This window comes from Rhipicephalus sanguineus, chromosome 4 (genome assembly GCF_013339695.2).
Source record: "Rhipicephalus sanguineus isolate Rsan-2018 chromosome 4, BIME_Rsan_1.4, whole genome shotgun sequence".
NCBI lineage: Eukaryota > Metazoa > Arthropoda > Arachnida > Ixodida > Ixodidae > Rhipicephalus > Rhipicephalus sanguineus.
In genome coordinates, this window is record NC_051179.1 from 119,904,577 (window position 1) to 119,924,961 (window position 20,385).

Below are 20,385 nucleotides of genomic sequence, written 5' to 3' on the forward strand. Positions count from 1 at the left end.
GAGCATGCTCGGAGCAAGTCAGATAATAGATAACCGATTTCGTTATACCACGATATCGTTTTGGCCAGCAGTTTTGCAGCTGCGACGACCTTCTTGCCCCCATTTTTCATTTGGTTGTGCCCGTTTTTTTCTTAAAAACGAGAGATTGCATTGACATCAGCATTAATATAGTTTCGGCTTGTTTTCCTTTAACAGGACCCCCTATCAAGTGTAAGTGTGGCCGCTGATCTTTCTTTGTTTTCACATATATATATATATATATATATATATATATATATATATATATATATATATATATATATATATATATATATATATATATATATATATATAGTACGTAGATTATGAAGAGTCTGTCTTCGGTTGCCGTAAAATAATTAGGAAAAAGGTATACGCTTCTAAAAAACTGTTTATTTGTCGACGTTTCGATCGGAGACCGATCTTCATCAGACGAAGATCGGTCTCCGATCGAAACGTCGACAAATAAACAGTTTTTGAGAAGCTTATACCTTTTTCCTATATATATATATATATATATATACATATATATATACATATATATATATATATATATATATATATATATATATATATATATATATATTATATATATATATATATATATATATATGTGTGTGTGTGTGTGTGTGTGTGTGTGTGTGTGTGTGTGTGTGTGTGTGTGTGTGTGTGTGTGTGTGTGTGTAATTCACCTGTACGACGATCATTGTCGCCGTAGCTCGACCTCCGCTTCCTAAAGCACAAAGAAGCTCCTAGTAATTGGTGATTCATCCAGCTTTTGCCAAGTTCTATCGCGCAGAAACTGGCAAAAGATCAGTACGTAGAGCAGTATACTAATTGCACGCGCATCAGTGTGGAATCAGCTTGCATGGCATGTGAAGAATGCCCTTGCATAAGCAAGACATCCTTAGCTTTATCACAAACGGAGTTTGTATGTCTTGACGACACCAGCGCGAACGGTAGGCAATGATGGTATGTCTTCTCGTACGCCGCACTTGGCATTTCTTTTTTTTCTGTTTTTTTTCTATAAATGCCTTTGCAAAAACTAGACCTTCAGTTGGCAGTGTGCGCTCGTGTTCATCGTTTCGGTGTCCCTAATCCTGCTTGAGGCGGCAGCACCTCAATACGAAGTAGCAGATCATTCATCGTCGGAGCCTAACGCGAAAGTGTGGCGCGTGTAGCCTGACTGACTGATTATTAAGGTAATCCAAGAAACGGCAGGAAGTGGAAGATGGAAGCTTGCGGTGAAAATCCGTTTATTAAGGTAAAAACATTTTAGATAATTAGACCAGGCTTCGTTCGGACCGCTTTCTTCGGTTAAGAAATGTTTTTCCTGATATAAGTCGGACGAAAGATTGTAGTATCATAAAGCGGAACGTAAAAACGTATCGCATAAATCAATATTCGAAATTAAACATACAATAAACGATTAAAAGTAAACCTGCCGTGTGGGCACTACCGTATTCACTTGCGTAATACGAGCACTGACGTAATTGCTGCTGAATGTTGGCTTATGTTGGCTGCGTGCCCCGCCACGGTGGTCTAGTGGTTACGGCGCTCGACTGCTGACCCGAAGGTCGCGGGATCGAATCCCGGCCGCGGCGGCTGCATTTTCGATGGAGGCGAAAATGTTTGAGGCCCGTGTACTTAGATTTAGGTGCACGTTAAAGAACCCCAGGTGGTCCAAATTTCCGGAGCCCTCCACTACGACGTATATCATAATCATATCGTGGTTTTGAGACGTTAAACCCCAGACATATTTATTATTATGTTGGCTGCGTGTTCTTTAAAAGATGTTACATGATAGGTGTTCTGCTATGACTCGCAGAGGTTTCCTGCACTATGACAGATTTATCGAGAAATATTCGCCGGAGTTTTTCAATTATCGGCTCATAATTTGACCGCAATTGGAACTTAAAATTTATTCCTTTGGTTTTCTTTACAGGACACCATACAAACTGTGAGCAACTCTTCTTACCTTGCTTGTGTCTTTCGCGCAAGAGGTTAACTAGCGTTGTTGATTGTTAACTCGCCCTTACTATGAATATCTGAAATCCCGGAACACGTGAACTGCATGCAGTTTTCCGCGATAAAGGCAATGCCGATAGACTGCAAGCATTTAATATTCCGTGCAAGCCGTGTCTCCGTGTATTTTCTGTAATACGGTGTGAATAACCTTTTCTAAATAAATGCACAATTGTGCACTTGGATGTTGGAATAACTCGCATACCTGTTTTTATGGGTTCCAACTGCAGTTTGAAGGAAACGGCAAGCACGTGTCTTGTGTCGTCATCTTTCGGCATAATACACATTTATGGAAGCTTGCTTTTGATGCCTAATGCTTTTCGTCAGCAAAGTAGGAGCCATTTTCCTCAACACCGCTGGCTCCTAACTACGGAGAACTGTGGCTTCGCCGGTGGCTCCCATTTCTGACTGATCAAAAGAATAGACAAAAAAAACTATGGTATGAAGAACACAGCCTAGTTTATTTAGTGCTGGCCTTTGTCGTCAGCCGCATCTTAAACTACAGGCAGCCGAACAGAGCAAAATAGTGTGTATCATAAGGAAAGCGTATAAACAATAAATACGTCGAACGACAAGTTCTCGGCGCTAGGACTATATAACACGCTCGCAGAGCTGGTAGAGACCCACACGGTGGCAGAGTATGAACGATTAACAGAGTGCCCTACGGGCAGACATATTTTGGATACAATTGGTATCACGTGCGACGTACAACACGGGGTCAAAAAAAGACATTGCGCGGGAAGTGAGGAGACATCTCTTAGTACCTTCATTACCTATAAATATGCATCGTGAGCATCATCCAGCTAGAAAGATAGAAAAGCCGAAGGCACTACATGAATGATTCAGCAACGGCCGGGACGTGCTCTATATAGGCGCAGCGACATACGAGAATGGCCGAAGTATGGTGATAGTAGCAACGCATATTCAGGAGGACTCGAAGGTCAGTGGCGCTATATATACTAGAAAGCAGAAGTGGCGGAGCAAGTGTCTAAAGCACTAGCACTAGCCTCCACAAAAGCCACTGTCATAATCAGCGACTCGAAAACCGCCGTTCAAAATTACGGTAAGGGAAGGATCTCGCCGGAAGCGCTAAAAATTCTAGCTAACTTTTGTGACGAGCGGGTCGTGCATATTATATGGGCGCCTGCTCACTCCTCCGTCCCCGGGAACGTAAGCGCGCACGAACTGGCTCGAGAACTGACATGCCGAACAGGCGAAGCGCGAAATCCGGGGAGGAGAGAGGCCGCATGGTTAGTTACGAGGAGATCAGCAACCACTACAGGCTAGGAAAGGCCCGCTTTCCCACGGCATACACCTCGCTAAGCAAGCAGCAGGCGACGACAAAGCGCCTCTTAAGGGGTATTCACACGAGGGAGAAATCGGCGGGGGACACGGGGGGGATTGCGGATCATGTGACCACGTCGTCACGGATTAGTGAGTGGGCGAAACACCCTCGCGACCCCTCGGGGGAGAAAGGGACCTTTTCCCCGACAGGACAAACGATCCCCCGTCGGTGGGGGATATGGCGGAATTTCGGGCTCTTGTTTGGCCACATTGTTGCAGTGGGTGTCCAGTCTGCAGCTGCATGGTCGTCTGCAGCTCGTCATCAGCAGCTCGTCAAACTGGTGGTACAAGCGACCAGAGTAGTCTAGCAATACTGGTCTCCCCCTTCGTTCGCCTCGTCCGTGTGAGTGGGGGCCATTTGTGGAGACTTCTCCTCGCGAGCTGACGTCACTAGGCTCCGCCTTTATGCCCCGAGGATTTGCTCCCGTCTGAACACCCCTTTACAGACGAACACGTTCCCGGATCCGGTCGCGTACTACCACTACTACCCGGAGTTATACTCGGACATGAGTAGGTTTTTTCGTCAAAGGCGGGACCTGAATCGTATATTATGGGCTTGCCTCGGAGTAACAGGGCAAAATAGAACATACATTAACGAAGAGCAGAGAGAGACAACACTGACAGGCTAAGACCCAGAAGTGCAACTGACTACACGTCCTTCCGCAAACCGAGGATGCCGTCAGAGCACAAGGACACATGGCTGCCACCTAGGGGAAGGGTCCAATCCTTCCAAATCTTTCAATTTTCAAAAAAAGTTGTTTCCTCCTCCTAGATAATATGTTGCCTGGTAGAGGCAATTTTTCTTAATGCGTTCTCAGAGAGAAAAAAAAGCATCTAGTACACTGTGAACGTCATTCATAACAATAGATATCCTTATTTTTTCGGATCGTGGGAATTTGGCACCACGTCTTGCTCGCTGCGAAACCAGTACATGAAATACAGCTCGAAGGACACAAATTCATTCCGGCGTCTTGGCAGGGGATCGCCGTCACTCAAGAAGGCGTAATCAAATGATCATTCTTGATAAAGGTCGGTTCTCGGCTGAAATGTGTAAATAAGCTTGTGTTATGACGTGGGCCTCTTGAGGTGTCAGTACAGTTGCCACGGGGGCTCATCTTTCACATTTCTACGAGAAAAGTATGTACGTGCGCACGCGCGCGTGTGTGTGTGTGCCTGCGTGCGTGTGTGTGCGTTTAAGTCAAGTAAAAAAAGAACGCTCGAATTACGTACTACACAAATACAGCAACAATGTACATTGCTTTGACCTACCTTTGAGCTTGCGCTACAGTTTGCCTGTAAACTTCAAGAACAGTGGTAAGCGTGTTTATCTGGGACGATGCGCCACTGTACCTCGGAAAGCCAACATCAGGAAACGCACTCCCGCGGTTGCTGAAATGCACACTCTACAGTTCGCGTATTGATCACCAGCTATAGTGCGTAACTTTAGAGGTTTGGACATACGACACATCCGTTTCTCATCTACCAGAACTAAGCTCACGCCACCTTCTCGTCCTCTTTCATTAATTTCCAGAAACCACCTCCTGGTGAAGACAAGGTGCGTGTATTTCAGTTTCGGCCATTTTGTGACCGGTTATACATCCGTTAGCACACTGCATTTGTGACAATGGATGTTATGAAAATTGAGAAATCCTGCTGTTTCTGTCGCACTGTGCGGCGCCTGAGTGCCGCACAATGTCTCTTGGTGTCGTGTTTTTGTCGGTTATGTTTACCCTGATTACTTGTATGAACGATATTTGCCCTACCTCTGAGAATATTCGATCTTTGCCGGTGCTAACACAGAGAATGCTATGTTAGACTTCTCCGTACCTTCTTTCTTTCTCGCCTATTTTGCCAGGCTAGAAGTGTTGTTCTGCTTCGTAACCAGGCATTCCGACAGTTCGTGAGGCACACACTTGAACAGACATATGTCGCCCGGTAAACTGCTTCTTCGATTTACCTTAAGAAACGCCACTCTGTTAGAGGGAAACTGTTATACCTGACATGACTCTCACGGCTGTCTTCCCCCTCCTGAAAAAAGGAGGCGATTATATTTTTGAGGCGATTCTTTTTCCTATATAATACAAGTTACTGGAAGTTTACAATAGCACCCCGAATGCATAGGAAGCGTGCATTTGGGATGTGTTTCCACATACCGAACAGATGCGGAAATAATTAATTTTTTTAATGCTTTGCAGAGGCAACTTCATGCTTGAAGGAAGGTGCGTTCGTTTGATTACAAATATTATCATTATACCAAGCTTGCTGAATTAAGGCTCTTTGAAGGTGCGTGCATGGTCGCTGGTAGTGCTTTGGTATTAGTGCTGCATGACGAAGTTTGAGTGCACGACGCTGGGTAGACGTCGGCAGCAAATGTTTTGTCACGTGGCCCATTTTGCAAATTGTACGCATTTATGTTGGAAGCTACGCCTAATGTGATTTGACCATCCAGGTATAAGTGTCGTTGCTTCCCGATCAGTTAGCGACGTAGCCTTGCATGCGTTCGCAGTACCACTTCTAACTCGAATCACCTACGCCTTGCCGAAAGCAGTTTGCGCATGGAATCAAACCATGCATCTTCAAGCGCAGAAGGGGCCTTAAATTAAGTAGGTCACTGCAGATAACTGTCAACATGCCGTTTTATTCGTCATGGCTGAACACATTAAGTAGTTTTCATGATCCACCACCGTTTTTTCGTTCGGTTTACTTCTGAAGACAATCGCAGTATTTTATTTATGGCTAAACGCATACAGAGGCAATGCAGTGATGAAAGGGGAATTGTGCCAGTGACCTGCTTTTTTTTCATGGAAAACAGGCGTTAAAAATTTCATATCATTATTGTGCTAAGAGAAACGAAGAGGACATTCTCGTCATGACTTCTCAGTGCGATAATAACGAACGCTTATTATGTAGCAAAATGTACTAGCTTCATTTTTCTACTACATCCCTATAGGAAATGACTCTGTAAGCATTCACCACATTTTTCAATAAGCATTGTGAAACCTTCAAACTCTCAACTTTCTCAGTAACTTAAATCACAAAGCTGTGTTAGCTACACAGATGCGGATTGAAAAGGTTGAACCATAACTGCGAGACAAAGAAAAAGTTAATAAGCGAATGCTTCCTGACGATAAGTGATTCGCCCCACATATAAACAAAATTTCTGTTTGCCAGAGCGAAAGAAACACTTGGGTAACCAGCATTAGGGCTCTGGCAGTGCATTCGTCTTCGTAATGTCTTTGAGAGATATCTGACGTCGTATAGGGATACCTTGTGTTACACTTGGGTAACCAGCATTAGGGCTCTGGCAGTGCATTCGTCTTCGTAATGTCTTTGAGAGATATCTGACGTCGTATAGGGATACCTTGTGTTTCAGTATTTTCAGTGAGTTCAATACACCCTAAAGCAGCCTTTGTTAGGAGGCATCGCGTAGGGGCGACATGCAACATATTCATGTAACATACAAAGATCAACAGGAAAAATGAAATGAATTAATATTGCTCCGCATGCTGCGCGATAAAAGATTTCAATATACAAAATATATTGCTAAATGTCACATAAGCCAAACACGCTTAAGGCACGCGCAATTTCCGCAATAAACGAATGTAAACTCAAACACATTTTAAAGTTTATGGGCATTAATTGCAGTGTAAATTGCAGGACATTCTGAAAATAGTAATGTGAATGGTTCCCTCAGTATATTTCAGTGGCAGCACCAGAAATGCCGAGGTGCATCTCTGGTACTGCTCAAGGGAAGCGTGTATTGACTGGCCAGCTTGACAGCTGTCAAGCTGGTGGTGGTGGTGTTCCGAAAAACCTTTCTAACCGACAGCTGGCGGGCACCGAAGAAATATTAAATTAAACGACGTAAACTTTCTTTCCAGGGCTGGGACTTGAACCCGGCTTCCCCCAGTTCCGAAAGCGAGTACTTTGACCGCTAGGCCACGCGCCCATGCTTGTAAAGTGTGAACTGAGCTGAAGCATACGAATGCGTTCTACCGACGATGAAAGTAAAAAAATAAAACAAAACGGGAAGCAGTGCATTTTTTATGGCCACTTCATTGAAATATTTCGTGTTGGAGGACTAAAAGCGGTCTCCTGGACAACGCGTGAGCTCGGTATCAGAAATTGCACATTTGAGGAAAATTGCGACTTCGAGAAAATTGCATTCTTAACCCTCGTTTCCATGATTGCGCGATGGTCCTTTCATTGGGCCGTTCTAGAGGCTGGCGAACGCTGGAAAGAACATGACATACGCCATGCCGATTCAGTCCGAAAACAGTGTTCTGGGGACGGCCGCCACCTGTAATAAAAATGAACGCTTACGTCAGGCGGGAACATTGCGCAGTGCGAAAGAAAGAAGGAAGGAAGGAAAAGCAGTTGGTCAGGCACGCCAACGCAAGGCTTCGCTTGCCCTTATTTCCCAGAATGTAGAAGGGTTCCTGAATTCTTTTTTTCGTCCCACCTCTTTAAATGAAAGGTCAAATGAGAAAGAGAGAAGAAATCTATTAAAAGGACGTGCCAGACGTCAGTAGAAGCCAGCCACAGCTTGCCATTTTTCGCGGTGTGCAGCGAAGGTCCCTGAAAAGGCGGCAGCAAAAAGAAAAGCACGCAAATTATGAGAGAGCGACTGCAAGGAAATGCATGGCGTTCTTCACTGTGCGTGACCACGGCGCATCAACATTTGGCTGGCGTGTGGTAAATGGAAAGTTTCCGGAAAAGTGTGCTTATAAATAGCGCAGGTCGCACCGCAGACATCGGTTGTTGCTTCGTAAACAAAACCTTTGTAATCAAAAGCTCTCTAACAAAAGCCTTCGTAAGCAAAACATCGGTTTAAAGGTCATCGCTCAAAAGAAAAATTGGCGTCTCTGGCGTGTTTCCGGGTGTGGCGCAAATGCTCAGCTTCAAGTAAATGAACACTATTGTAAAATTCCGCTGTCTTCAGTGCGCAACGAGGAATGCAATGTGGAATAAGAAAGTACTGGGCGTATGTTTCAACGTGTCAGCCTTGTGATTGTGAATAGCATTGTCCCGTGCACGGCACGTAAGGATCCCGAAATGCGACTGATCCATTGACAGTGGTGATAAACGCAGCGCTACAGGGTCACCTGAGCCGCTCAGCTGCTGAAGTGGTACGAGCCTTGGAGTTGTCAGTTTGACAACTTCAGGGCTCCTACCACTACAAGGCCTTCGCTGACGCAATGTGTTAGCACCTGTTATTCAAGCATTTACGAACTCTAGCTGTTCAATTATTAAAATGAGCCCTTTCTGTTTCCTTTACGATGTAATCTCATCACATCTCATTTTTTGGCTGTATCTTTTACGCATTTATATTGATTCCGGTGATAAAAAACGGAGAGTTATGTTTGAGAATATTTGTTTGTAAGCTTACTTTCTCTCCTATGTACTTCCGCGTGCGAAGCAGACAGGCAAAAGAAACAAAGATGCAAAGGCCGACACCTTCAGAAATAAATCGCAACAAAACAATATTTCGGTACTGATCATTATATGCACACATAGAGAGCAATGTCATTATACGGACAAAACGGTTGACACAAATTACAATTCACAGTCAGTTATAATCTACGAAAGTTTGCGCTAAGTTGCTCTATTGGAACTGATTGCTGGTTGGAATGCCCTTTGACTACATCGTGATCAATAAATGGATTCGGGAGGATCTTCAAAATTGCTTCATTTTATCAGGACTTCACCCAAAAGGGAAGCCTTCTCTCGGGGCCAATTGTGATTTACCTGCAGAATGGCATGCAGAAAGCAGAGATGCTTTTCGATGTATCCACACCATAGAATTTAGTGAGCAGTACTCCACTTACGATTTCTAAGAACTATCCCAAAGCGATGCTGTAGATTTAACAACTCACTTCTCTTTTTAAAGACTTTTCCGATGATCAACAACATTTGAAAGAAACAGACAAACACGAAAATTTACGAGTGCGTAACACAGCAGGTACGAGGACATTACGTTTCTGTAAACAGCATCTCTTAGAACACGTCCAACGGATAGACCAAAGATGCATGTATTTTTTCGGATAAGTGAAGCATTTAATATATTTATCGGGGTTATGTCATAATCCTGCTAGCAGATTAGCTGTTCTTGCGAGAGCGCTGTTTAGTACATTAAGTTTGTTCGGTTTCAATTTAATGTTAGACAGGAGCGTATTGTTATTAGTGAGCAAGTTGATACCTAGATACCTGCTCATATCAGAAGGATAATACTGAAAGTATAAAAACGTGCTAATTACGTGCTCGACAAGAGTTACACTAAAGACATTTGTAGAATAAATTCAAAACCTACTTGCTAGAACAATCGTAACTTACGTTTGCGTATGTCTTCTACAAGTCTTCTTAAATAAGGAGCAAGCCATTGATATAGTATACCGTAAAAGTGGCTGTGTTCTCATGTACCTATTCATGCTCTAATTGTTCCTGACCCTTTGAATTAGGAGTCAGAGGTCAGGGCATGATAGGGTCAACTCCTGTGTTCGAGTACTAAAGTTTAGTCTTATTGGAATTAAGCTAAATGACTGAAAGTGCATATGAGGATCATCAATGCAGTAAGGCAGACACAAAACAACCATTTCTTGCGTTTGCGTGGCGAGAAGGCCTTATGCTATGCGGTCTATGGTGGTGAGTGATTTTAACTTCCCAGTGCTGCCAGTGCCTCACAAGAGGATTGGTCCAATGACACGACACTCAATTTCCTTTGTGGCAGACTTCCTCCAGCCGGCCGCCTTGAGAAGATATTGGAGATCACGAGACCTTATTTTTTGGTCGTCTTTACTGGTTTCCTTTTGTCTAGCTTCGATGCACTTATATGTCGTCATTTTAATGGATCAGCTGGTCTATACAGACGTTTTTGCGGTATAGTTAAGCCTGTCTCAGAAGCATACTGTGGATTTTGCGAGTAAAACGATACATGACTCTTTTTAAGCGGGGAGACATATTATGGGCACTTTCCTATGGTGAGGGTTCTAGGCTCGATTTCTCTACCTAACTGCATTTCGGAATATTAATTCAGATTGTTACCGTAGCAACTCAAGCGGCTGCCACTGCTGTCAAGGAAAGCAATGCCAGTGCGAGGGAGTGAAGCACTGAATCTAAAACCCAGAAAGAAATCGCATCTAAAACCGATTGCTCGGTCATCACTAATCGTGCCCTACAACTGAGCATGAATCTTACCACACGGAAAAAGTTGCTCGCATTTTCGCACTATCATTTCCCCCCGCCTTGGCTGTTGCTAAGCCTAGTGCTGATTGGTGTGCGTCCGTCTTATTATATGTGAAATGAAACGCTCCTATATCGTCGTAGAAAGGCATAATATTCTCGAAAATTAACAACGCACACCTCCAGCGTTAACGGGCAAAACTGTGTGTAAGTGTTGCTTATTAGTTTTTAGGATACATCACAGTGAACTGTAGTCTCTCACGCCTGCCAATGTTTTATCTTTCAGGAAAGCAAGGAAGTCCAATTCTTTTTTTTTTCTCAGATTGTGTAACGGAAACACAGCATCAGACTTTACGGAGGTTGATGTTCCTAATAAAGTCTTATCTTTAACTGCCTGCTCATTTTCGTATTCACCATGCGCGCTTGAATGAAACACATAGTTCGCAAATACTGGCATCCGAACGATGTCTCATAGGCACTTGCTTTGCTTACAAAGAATATGGAAGAGAGCAAATAGCCAAATAGCGACAATTCGCATTTGGTTGGTAACAACTCTACTAATAGTCTTGCAGAGCTTAGGCCGATTTGGCCAATTCAATATTTCTTTCTACTCATTTCGCACGATAAGAATATGCGGTTCAGAATAAAGACATTTCTTATATTGAACCACTACACATACGTTTATTCAAATTAGGGTAAAGTGTGTTCAAACATGTGCGTTTCTCTCTAAAAGAAGTTATGGCTTTCGAAAACATGATATTGTCGGAATAGCAAAGTGAGAACCCATTTTTCGCGTGTGTATGTGGATTTATACTTAACCATTTGGAAAAAAAAGTCTTGAGATTGAGCCTCACAGAAGGACTTAACGTGGTAGTTGAGGATAAATTACTTGCTCGTCTTCTAACAGGCATTATGTGCGCCTCATGTTCCTTCTTCTGCGTCTTGCCTTGCTGACACTGCGTAAGTCTTCGGCCTTCCGACGCCTCCTTTTCGCCTATGAGCAGCATCCTGCTGCCTAAATAGTGAGTAGCTATGTTAGCTTAGCAGGTAAGGTGCTACACCGCTAGGCTCAAGGATGAGGGCTGGACTCCCGGCCTCGAATACGGCGTATCCAAGGAGACTAAATTAAAAAAAACATGGTTGATCCCTCCGTCATAGGAATCGGAATAACACGAAATTAAAGCGTTCCCTTACAGAAGTAACTGAATATTTACTGTACATTGATATAAGAGAGTTTGCACAATGTATATTGATGTTTGGCAGCTATAGCACCGTTTAACGTGGATGTGCCCACTTTGATGATTGGTAGTACATCTCCATTCCGGCGACCAACGTCCCTGCTAAATGATTAAACAAACCCTTGTGGTAGCTGTAGTAGTTAACGGTGAAAGCGTAATCAGCGAACTAGGTGTCATAGCCAGAAGAGCGTCGCATATTGGACGCAGAACTTGGTCGCCATCCTGCGGCATGTTAAAATGTGATTGAACACCACGGCCGGACCACTGGGTCGCACTAGAAGGAAACGCAAAGCGCGTCGTGCCGCCCCGACAACCTTGCCGCGATTTTTCTAGGGGCGAGCGCGTGAGCGGGGAACGCGGTGTTACAGCCAGGTGAGGCAGGCGAGCGTCGCAGAGCAATGAGCGAGCCCGACGCTTTTACGACGCTTGGCTAAGGTCGCCACCTCGCGGTGTGTTAAGGCATTGACAAAATTGAATTGAAAACGCGCCGAATGGGAGGCACGTGTAACGCGTTGCAGGTGCGAATCGCGGAGGACAGAGTAATGACGAATTACTTTACCGCTCCCAGACGGCAACACCACCCAGCCGACCCGGGGCGTGGTAGATATAAAAGGCGCGTTTGTAAAGCCTCTAGAGTCTGTGATTGTGGCGCAGTGGATAGCGTGCCCGGCATCTGTTGTTGCGGACCGAGCGGTCGTGGGTTCGATGCCCGTTGACGGAACTTTTTTTCTGTGCCATCTGATCATGTATATTTTTTCGACGTCATTTCCGTGACGGAAATACGTCACTGAAACCTTGGTGGACCCCGGAATAAAACACTTTCGTGTTAAAATAATCCGTGCTCTACTTCGATTTAGTCAGTAACAACGATTTAGTTGGACGTCGAAAAACTAGAGGCGTTCGAAATCAATTCCAACTGCTGACCAAGACTACCTGACGAAAAGCTGGGCTTAGTTGGCAGGATTGCTTTAAAGGAATACCCCAAGGCCCAGCTCCAAGAGAACTCTCCGGGTCGGCTGTAATTCCTTTCACGCTGGTCATATGGTACCACGTTTCCGACAGATGTCGCTTCTGTTCTGCCACTTGGTCCATTATATTACATACTATTAAGAAGTACTTGCGGCTCGGTGGTTTTAACAACGAAGTATGGACCGGTGAATGAAGCTTTTAAGTCCAATCCCTTCCTAACCAGTATGATAGACCCGGGACAGCTTGCATCAAGCCATCGTTGTTTTCGCAAGTATAACACCTGAATAATAAATCAATTACGATAAGAGAAATGCCGTGACGCGACAGACGTCATGCATCGAGCTTAGAAAATGATTCAGTCAGTTCTCAGTAAAGTAAAAAGGGCGCGTCGTCCCGTGTCCATCTTTTTCTTTGTGTACCGTATTATCACGCCCTTCTGTTTATCATGAGCAGTCAGGTCTGCCAGTAAAGGAATCTAATAATAATAATAATATGTGGGGTTTAACGTCCCAAAACCACGATATGATTATGAGAGACGCCGTAGTGGAGGGCTCCGGAAATTTTGACCACCTGGGGTTCTTTAACGTGCACCTAAATCTAAGTACACGGGCCTCAAACATTTTCGCCTCCATCGAAAATGCAGCCGCCGCGGCCGGGATTTGATCCCGCGACCTTCGGGTCAGCAGTCGAGTGCCATAACCACTAGACCACCGTGGCGGGGTCAGTAAAGGAATCTTATAAGCGTGCCAACTCGGTTTCACTTCCCGACCCGAGTGGACGCGCCCTTGCGCGTTGCTGAGATATTAAGCTGAGCCGTGCTCTCCACGTGGCGCTTTATCTAAATGTTGAGCTTCCACAAATGGCCTACACAAGCCTTGCCCCTACCTCAGCTGTTTTCGATGATAACTCGCAAAGTTGAGGTGCCAATATTAGTTTTATAATACACCGTACTAGTGAAGGGGAACTCCGGTGCATTTTCGGCCATATTGAGATAATGCCATTTTCAAATAGTATTAATAGTCATGTAACAGCAAGGGTGGTTCATTTTGCTGATAAACTACTCAATAATTTTAAATAAACAATATACGATGAGTCGAAACAGAAACAGGGAGCTCAGCTGCTCCGTGCTGGGCATGCGATGACGTCACGAAGTCCGCTACACGCTGCCACGGCTGGCCAGCGTGTAAACATAGCGCACGCGCTTCTTCTATCACGCGAAAAGCAAGCTGGCGATGTCATCCGACGCGGAATCAAGCTGTGCCAGCCCGTCTCAACTTACCAGTGACGAGTACAGCGATGATTGCAGCTACTTTATGAGCGCGGGGGCATCGCCTTTTGATTTCTACCCACCGGCGCGTGAAATAGTTCACGTGCCCCGCATCAATCTCCTCGTCGCTCAATATTGCGCGTGCTTACTGTAAGACCCGATGTCAATGACGACTTAGACGCTGTGCAGCTAACAAAGCCGAACTTTGCTCGCATCGTCGCCGCCTCATAGAAGAAAGCGCGCGCTGCAACCGTCTGGTGGGCGAGGCGGGGTCGGAAAAGAGTAGGAACATTACGTCACATACACAGGGTGGCCTGCATTAACAGGCGTGATTCCGGAATTGGCTACCAATTTTAAAATTCGTTTTCTAAATAAACTAAACGACTTACGGTTGTAAAATTTGCCACATATCATCAGGATACCGAAGAGAACATATGTTGAAAGTTTAATTGAAATTTAACTTACATCCAGCTTAATCACATTTCGCAAATAAAGCTAGCCAAAGGGGAAAAATATACCGTTACGACAATAGAAGAAGCGCCATAATATACGCGCACATTTCGAAACCCACCTTCAAATAAACGCGGCCTAGCAAACCGGTTTGAAAGTTAATTTGTAGGCTCGAATACCGCACAAACTGCCGTGCTAGTGCAACGATGGAATGTCATTTTTGCTGGTCACATGTGCTGTAGACGCAACAGTTTTATGTAGTAGTAATGCATAAAACGTACAGGCGTCATTTCTAAATCAGCGCTTCCGACTGCTCGGAGCTGATGGCTGCTGCACCCTGCTGCCACAACTGAGTTTCTCATTCGGAACTATTCTTCACTTACATAAAGTGCAGTTATTTTGTGTCATTATCCTTCAAGAAAGTGAGAGTCACAGATACATCAAGGAAAAGAAAAAGCAAGGGAGTGTCTTACGTCTCAAATAAACAAGGTGTTTGAGGATAATCACTGTAGTACTTTGAAGTATACCACAGAAACGATAACCGGTTACATTACATGAAATTGGTGTTACCGCAGTAGCACAAGGTAATAAAAATGATCATGTCTAGTAATCAGGTAAGTACTTGTGAAAACTGCATTTGAACCGAAAGTAGTGGAACTTGGAGCAGTGAAAAAGGGTCTTTTTGGCACTTCGAGCGTAATATTAACACTGCCCAAGTAATTTTTATGCGGGAAATACATTTTCGGCAGCTCATATTCACGCAGCAGTAACTTCTATGTTATCCAAAAAATATTTAGCGGATTGGGAAGATGGAGATGATAAGCCCAAATTTTCAAGGATCATGTTGCTCAGCAAAAAAAAACTGATCTTCTGAGGCGATCTTTATAAGATAGCCGGTCATAGACTAGCCAGAATGCCTGCGCATAAGTGACATGATGAGCGGAACAAAAGGTGTGTTAATTTAGCTAAACCATATTAGTACAATAACAGCTCGTTAATTGGAATTTCGCGGGACCCGGAAAAATGCCCCAATTAACCGAATGTCAGACTGTCGAAAGTGTCAAGAAAACAATAAACAAATGTCAATCAATCAATCAATCAATCAATCAATCAATCAATCAATCAATCAATCAACCGGGATTTTTATTGCAGCGTCAAAGACACTCTCTGAAGCTTGGTGGGTGCACGCAAAAAAGCCGTAGATCAGGCTTGACAGGTACCCCCGGGCTAGGCAAACATAACATAAAAAGTAGAGAAAGGGAAAACATGCACACGGCAGTTATTTTCATCGGAACAGCATAAATAAGCTAGTAAATGCAAAAAAAAGCGGTAATGACGTAAGTCTGCCAACAGCAGTGAATGAAAGAAAAAAAATGCACACAATAAAAAGAAACGAGAAGGTCACTGGTACAGCAGATTAAAATACACACAATGAAAAAAAAGGAGAGAAGGAAGGAAAAAAAATAAATAAATACGAAGATATATCGATCATCATACAGATGTGACTCAATTAACTGAAAGTGTTACGTATGTTGCTCGGAATTATTAGGTAGTAAAGGTAAGTGGCATTATAACATTTGAGTTCGTAATTTGTTCCGTGTTATGGGCACCTTCCGGACTTACGCCCCCTCAGAGCGCGCACATATTCTGCCTGACTTAGCCCAGACAATTCTGTGAAACAACTGTCGTTATTTTTGGGATCCAATGTGTTGTGTTTGTTTAAGATTTACCGATAAAGTTCCTTCACTGGAAAAAAAAACTCACAGGGTCCCTTATGCATTCACTTATGACGACTCGAAGGCGAAAGCGATCTTCTTCTTCTTTTCAACCTATGTATTGATCCTGTTCCCCCACCCTCCGCAAGCTTTGCGCATCTAGCATGGTTTTGCATTGCCTCCAGGATAGGAGGCACACCACGTGGTTTTGCACTGCCTTCGTGATCTGCACACTTTTCACCAAGCTACGATGTCATGTGATGATGGCATCATGTCACGTCACGTCACGCTAAAATTTGTGACGTCGTGACGACGTCACAAACTTCGGCTTTCTGTGACATCATGATGACGTCATATGGTGAGTAATCACATGATGATCTTTTGCGTCACTCGTCCCCGACCTCGCGGAACGCCGACGGTAAAACTTCACTTTTGATGAGGCATATAATGGCCGAGACAGACGGTAGGATTTTCCATTCGATGCGACGTCCGACGCGGCGGTGCGGCAGCCGGAATGGTGACGTTTCATCGCATCGGACCGCCACCATTCTGGCTGCCGCACCGCCGCGTCGGCAGTCGCATCGCATGGAAAATCGTACCGTCTGTCTCCCGCCCAAAGCTTTCGCCTTAAAGGGACACTAAAAAGCAAAACGACTCTTCTCATATTAGTAAAGTACTCTTTTACGATACCAAAAACACCGCACTTGCTGCGAGAAAACGCTTAGTAAGGGAGAAAACACGCAAAAACAAAATGTGCGTGGCGACGCCACCTTGCAGTTTCCGCAGCATTTGCCGTGACATCATATGTTTTGACGGCGCCTACTAGGGACTGAATATTTCCTAATCGGTAAAAATGAACTACATTGTCCTCTGAGGGGGCCATAGACTCAACATACCAAGTTTGGGGTAATTTTGTTTGAGCCATTGGTGCAAAAATACGATAAATACACTTTGTAATCCGTGACGTCACGCGGAGAGATTTCGGCGTGAAATTTTAAAATGAAACTTTGAACTTAATTTTCTCCTCTATTAATAAACCTATGATGGCAAAATTAGCGAGATTAGAGTTCTCAGAGTACAATTTATCGATCTAAACCGATTCATTGTTTCTCTTTAGTGTCCCTTTAATAAGTTCAGAGCGTCGAAAATTGGTTCCGTGTGTGCGTCGTAAACGGCGCTAACGATACTTCGAATGGCTTTCTTTTGGAGTTTGTGTAGCTTCTGAATATTAGTTTCGGGTGATTGTGCTCCAGACTAAGCATTACTAAGATAAGTCGGACAGAAATAGTGATTTGTAAATTAACAACCGTATGTTCTGCGGCGGGATGCAAAGAAATTTGCATAATATCCCTACAGTTTTCGAAAGTTTATTTAAGGTAGCATTCATGTGACCTGTCCACGTCATATGCTCTTAAAAAACGACGCCTTGGCTTCTAGCAATGCGTGATAATTCGCTAGATAACGTAGCTAACTTTAGACTGTTGGTGATATTCAATGCTTTGTTCTGAGACCGAATTAAAAGTGCTTTCGTTTTTGCCGCATTTAAGTTCAAAGAATTGGCGATACTCCAAGTGTTAATTTTACTGAGAACTACGTTGCCATGTTCTATGAGGTTTGAAGGGTCACGTCCTGTAATAAAAGTACTTCTATCATCTGCGTAAATGATAAAGTTAGTGTTGGACTTGTTTGGGGCAGCGCTAAAGAACACACGGACAAAGACACATAGTAGACGCCACGGGCGCTGACCTACAACTCTGTAACTTACAACTGTAAGTCAGCGCCCGTAAGACTTACAACTGTAAGTCAGCGCCCGTGGCGTCTACTATGTGTCTTTGTCCGTGTGTTCTTTAGCGCTGCCCCAAACAAGTCCGACGATCAACCAGCTCGCCCAAACCAAAGTTTTGCTAGAAAGTTAGTGTTAGCACAAACATTTACAATATCATTCACATATATATATGGAAGAGAAATGGGCCCAAGATACTTCCCTGACGCCCACCACCATTAATTGGTTTGGGTTCGTATACAAATCCATTAATAGTGACTTGCTGCCGGCAGTGATTAAAGCAACAGATTATAAGCTTTAAGAAAGTACCCTTAAAGCCATAACGTTACAGTTTCTCGAATAAAGATTGGTGGTTAATTGAATCAAATGCCTTTGAGTAGTCACTGAATATGCCTAGTGTACAGAGATGACCTGTTAGATCAATCCACTTTCATGGTGTGTGACATCAATCCGTTTTCATTTTCCTGATGAATACATAAGTCCTGTACTTAGTTAGCATAAAAGCAGTGCAGAAGCCGCAGTTTTCGTCATCCTGCGACTGCTTTGTCAATGCGACCCATAGGTCGGCAAACTCGCTCATAAGTCGACTAGCTCAGGCTCACTTAAACTCAGATGGAGCCGGTTGAACAACATTTTGGTAAGTTTGGGTCCGAGTAAGTCTGGTTGAGAAAAGTTTAGTGAGTCGGTGTACGAGTGAGTCCGGTTGCGGAAAATGTTGGTGAGTCTGAGTCCGAGTGAGTCCGGCTGGAAGAAACCGTTTTGAGTCCGAGTCCGAGTAAGTCCTAAGTGCGAAGTATATCGCTTGAGTGAGCCTGAGTGAGCTCCAATTTTTTAACGACCTATGATATGACCGCGGCGTAACGCTCCCGTGTTTAATTAGCCCGAAACGTGCTCTGCACCTCTCTATTATTTCGTACCGCCACCACCAACACCACGAGCAGATGGCGATAGTTATTCTGCATGGAAAATGGCCGGGCACTGATAGTTTGTTCATCGCGATCGGTGTAGCAAACGAGTTTTATGCCAGCATGCCGACCGCGGCTGAAAGCTCTTAATCTGTATATTGCTGTATATGATTAGCTACCATGCTTTTCTTTTATTATATTGTGTTGATATTATTCTTTCGTGCAGTTTACTGCAAGAATTACAGGTGTACTATTGCTGTGTTTTTCTTGTACTTGTAGTATTACCATTTCTTTTCTGTAAATAAATTTAAATATTCTGTTAGTATTGTTTGTTGTTAGAAATGTGTTTATCCAAAAATCATTGGCTGTTGCGCTTACACGGGTATTGTTATATGCTTTGTTTATATAAGTAATATTTTTTTTCTGCCATGTGTGAAATGTACATTTGTTGCAAATCTTTTCAGCTGTCACTTGTTGCCATGTAATTGGTCTTCTGGGCCCTAGTCAAGCTGTTTTATTACAGCTCTTAGCTCGGGAGACCATCCATTTCGTTTTTATTCTGGAAAATAAAGAGAGAATGAATGAATGAATGAATGAATGAATGAATGAATGAATGAATGAATGAATGAATGAATGAATGAATATTCAACAGCTTCCGCCACGTTTGAGTTTTGTGACATTGCGCGCGCATTGCATCAGGTTAAAATGAAGCTGCGGAGTTCCACATCCGCATGTGGACACAACCGACGTCACTAACTGCTGAAGATAGCGATGCGGACAGCGCCGCCTCTTTTTGGTTGTCTGCGAACGCCATTTTCGCTCTTTTGCGCCGCGCCTCTGCGGCGCTTCGCGCTCGGCGCTCTCCGGGGATCCCCCGAATTAACCGGGTTGCGGCCGAATGTGACCAATTTATTGATACTTTGATGACATTAAGCAATGCATATGCTGACCGGGACCGGAGAACACGTCCGAATTATCAGCTTTTTCGAATGAACGAGTTTTTACTGTATCACACCGAAGCTCTATATGGGTCCGTTATGGACGGTCGCCTCCACGGACAAAAAGCCTTTGAGAACAACAATTTATGGCGGCAGGTGTTTATCGCTTTCTGTACAAAGTGCCTTCGAAAATGTGCCCCTCGTCCCCTCGCCACCGTAGACCCCGCTTTCACAAGTGCATCAAGTTGATACAACAGATTCTATAGAAATAGCTGGGCCGATGAAGCGGCAGCCACGAGAACACCGACGTGTTGGTACGTTGTCATTGTTTTCAGTGCAATAACCTAGAGGAGCGCTCACGTTCGAACCATACAATACTCACAATACTCGCAATATCAGTCATAAAGAAGCATTTGCACGCAATAAAAACGCGCCGATATTGTGCAATTTACTGTGCACAGAAAGGAGCATTTGCAGGCGGGTTTACTGGATGGCGCCACCATATCAACATTCGAGAGTGCGCGAGTGCGGGCTCGCGGCCGGTTGCGCCGGAC

The 20,385-nt window shown here is 44.1% G+C and overlaps 1 protein-coding gene and 1 long non-coding RNA gene across 4 annotated transcripts in view; both read left to right on the forward strand.

The window, feature by feature from the left end:
* LOC119390623 (prohormone-1) overlaps window positions 1-20,385 on the forward strand; it is a 203,570-nt gene that overhangs the window by 180,874 nt on the left and 2,311 nt on the right. The window lies entirely within an intron of this gene.
* Window positions 194-10,953, forward strand: LOC125756191 (uncharacterized). Its single transcript, XR_005183419.2, has 5 exons — window positions 194-210; window positions 1,964-1,978; window positions 4,919-4,942; window positions 5,583-5,606; window positions 10,853-10,953. It is a non-coding gene; the product is annotated as an uncharacterized LOC125756191 (long non-coding RNA).